Raw genomic sequence first — 4,029 nt, forward strand, 5'->3', positions numbered from 1 at the left:
TCTTCAACCCTTGAGGTTGAACCTAGAGAGCTAAGAGGAGTCTTCTCAAAAATATCAAGAAACTTGGTGCACACTACCGCCGCCCTGACACTCTCCTGAGCCAGAATAGTGAGGTGGTTCCGGATAGAAACATCATCCATACCTATACGGGTATGAGGATAGATGTATTTTCGGATAAACGCAGGAGCATCCACCTTAGCCTCACCTTCAAAAGAAGAGCTAGACTCTAAAATCTTACGCTTCTTCTTCTCTGGCTCAGGAGAAGGTCGGGGGGGAGTGGGCGGCTGAGAAGAAGCCGAGGAGAAAATAACGATAGGTCGAAAAGGGGTCCCCAAATTTTGAGAAGAAGGAGGAGGAGGAAGAGAGGAGCTAGTTACCCTGGCACCGCCGGTCTTGGCGTGAGATCTCGCCTTGGCCTCCTGGACTCTCTGGTAAGACTCACTGGAATTCTTCTTCGCCATCTTTGTAAGAAAATAATTAGTAGCCAAAAAGTCAGCGAAACAAATCAGTAAAAACAAGTCGGAAATAAAGTAGATCAATAAAAAAAGCTACCTAGTTATGTCTGGACAAAGGTGGCGACCCCTGGAGAAATTTTTTGGTATCCAAATATGGGGCCCTCCCCCACACTTCTCGGAGGAACCCCACAACGGCCGCCTCCACCTCATCCAGGTCGTCCAAACTATATTTCTCACAGGGGGAGGCCTCTAACCAGTACAGAGGAAAGCAAGGAGAAGAATTCTCATCCAAGAAAAAGGGGTGGTGACCCTCTACGGCTTGAACTTTGAAAAAGTAATTTTTAAAGTCATGGAAGGTTCATCAAAAAGGGTGAAGACCCTCCGACCTTGTATAACTCGGAAGGACACCCACTGCTGCTTGTTATTTTGCCCACTGAAAGGCTTGGTCATGTGGAAAAGAAAAAAGAAAATCCTCAAAGAAGTCGGAAAGTCTAAGGCATGGCTGATAAACTGATAAATTTTCAGAAAACCCCAGGAATTGGGATGAAGCTGGATAGGTGCAACACGACAATGACGTAAAACAGCAATCTCAAAATTAGAGAAAGGAAGAAAAATGCCCAGGCGGGTGATCATGCTCTCATACATATAAAAGAAATGAGGGACTACCTCCGAAGCCCTACCTAAGCAAACCCGATCTTCTGGACCCAGGACAAGCAGTTCATACTTTGGCTCATCCTCATCAGAGGTGCAGAGCCGGTGACGAGTGCGAAGATCAGTAATAAAATCAGTGTCAACCCAAGGTTCCTCCCCTAAGACTATGACATCGACCCACTGAGCAAGAATTTCTACGGAAGACATTTCTTTTCCTAAAAAGGGTTAGTGAAACCTACAAAGGAAAAAAAAAGAAAATAAAAAACATGGTCTCTAAAGGGGGTACGGAATCAAACAGAAGCCTACAAATCAACTTCTCTCTCTAAAAAATAAAAGCATGCAAACAGAAAGCACGTTGTAAAAAGAGAAGAGAAGAAAAGACTAACCTTTATTTGGAAATAAGGTAGAAGAAGATGAAAGCCTTCAAACAAGGAATGCCCCACGAACGGATGAGAAGAAGAAAATTCAAAAAATCGCAGAAACAAAACAACGAAAGAGAGGGAAAATATTTATAAACACGTCAGGGGCATAATGGTAAAAACAGAAGCGGTCATTAATGAGTGCACCGTTACCAAGGTAATCAATCCCTACGCGAACCTCTAACGGACGCGACGTTTGATTAGACGTAACTGTGAAAATCAAAAGCCACGAAAAGTCACGTCGGCTCCCAATGATCACGTCGGTTCCCTCCAAGGTCGGCTACGACCCCGAGTAGAATACTCGAACCGAAATCTTAAAAGAAATTGGGCTCGAGTAGGGGCACTGTTCATACCCTGTCCCAATGATAAGACCTAGGATCCAACGAAAGGCCCAATCTAAAGGATTGAGCCTCACCCTACACCGACCTTCAATCTACGAAGTCGGTGCCTACCACGACTTGCTCTAAAGAAGTTGGGAGTGAGGGACTAGCTAGCAGATAAACCCTCACTCAAGAGGATAACTGCCCCTAAAATCTCTCTAACCACTTCCAGGAGCAATATCTCAACTTCCCTAAGATAAAGGGATGGTTATTCCCCTTAAAAGGCAGAACTACTCTAACGGTGGTTATGGGTTCACCACTATAAATACACTGACATCCCTCAGGTATCTCTAAGCCCAATACTCTCTAGACCTGCTTACACTCTTGCTGACTTAGGCATCGGAGTGTCTTTGCAGGTACCACCCCCCATTCTTTCACATACACAACTCGGAGGCGGCTCCTAGACGTAAACCAAGTCGGAGACCACCTTCCTCTAGTACTTGGGCCTCACAAACAAGCCTAACCACCGTCCGGTTCTAGGTAAGCCCCGGAACAATAATTATAATAATTAAAATTAGTTAAAAGATTAAGATAGTTGGTTACATTTTCCATATATAATAATAAATTAATTAGTGTATGTTCATGGACGGATCCAGAAATGTTATCATGGGGGCCAATAATACATATAATATTAAAAATTATGTAAAAAATTATATAATATAAGATGTATTACAAAAAAGTACCGATAGAGAATATATTTTAAACTACAAAAAATATGTGTATACTTTTTACTAACGAAGTGGTCAATTTTTCATATCATAAAATTTATCGATAATAGAATTTGTGTCAAATTTTTCAACAATTTTCTTTTTAATATAATTAAAAGACAATTAGCAAAAATTTATTTTTTATTTTGTTTCTGAGTTATTTTTCACAATATTCATAGTTAAAAAAGATCTCTTAATTGTAGCAGTTAAAACAGAGAAAATGAATACCAAATGAATAAAAAAGATAGTCACAAAAAGAAAAAGAATTCACTTTATGAAATTTAAAAATTTTTATTTAATTAAATAATATTAATAATAATATCTTTTTAGATATTTTTAATATTATTACTTATTTTTTAAATATTAAAAATTATTAATATTTAAATTAGACTGAACTTTTATTTATACTAGACTAAATACTAAATATTTTTTTTAAAATTAAATTATACATAATAACTTACTATTAATTTTTTTTAAAAAAAAATTGGGGGACCGAAGCCTCCACTCGTACCCCTTGTATCCGTTCCTGTGTATGTTATAATGATGTCTATACAATTTTGGCAAAAATTAAAAAAATATTTCTAAAGTTGAAACATATTTTTTAGTATGCATAAATTTTGTGTACACTTTTTATTTTTAATTTTATATTTTATATATGTGCTGATAATTTATGTTTTGTTATTTTTTAACTATTTTTATTTCATGTTCTATTTACACACTCTTCCAAAAAGAATTAATTCAAAGCAAGCACTAGTTTCATCTTTCAATGATTATCTACAAACATGTGCTAAGAATTTTTATCGTTTTATGGTTTCTAACAACAATAACAGTAACAATCTGGCCATACTCATTTTCTTTCCTTATGCATAAATTATATAGATTAAAATATGTACTATATTTTTTATTATTGTATTATTACTTTGAATTATAGAAATGCATGTTGTTGTGCTTGCATTTATCCTGTAGTTTGTAGTCAAGTACTCAAGTTTTACTTTTGGTGAGTTATATAGTATCTTTGTTATAATGCTTAAATTATCTAATTTATCTTTTAAAATAAAAAATAACATATTTAAAATAAAAAATAAATTATATAAAATTTATTAAAATATTATTTATTTATCCCTTTTAATAACTTAAGTAAAATATAATAGGCATTATAGCAATCACTTTTATTTTTAACCAATAAATTAATACAAAGTCCTGTCTCACAAAGTCACACATACATAATGCTTCTTACCAATAAAAAATTCAATTTCCTTTTTCCATGAACACTTTTACATGTATATGATTATTGTGAGAACTTTAGATTTGAAATTATATGTATGTATATAAATACTCTGGCTAACCTTAATTAGTTTCGCAAGCTGAATTTGGAGCTTGATTACTATGTATTCTTGATCTCTACTTTTGTTATATA

Source organism: Arachis duranensis, chromosome 2 (assembly GCF_000817695.3).
Source record: "Arachis duranensis cultivar V14167 chromosome 2, aradu.V14167.gnm2.J7QH, whole genome shotgun sequence".
In the NCBI taxonomy this organism is placed as follows: Eukaryota; Viridiplantae; Streptophyta; class Magnoliopsida; order Fabales; family Fabaceae; genus Arachis; species Arachis duranensis.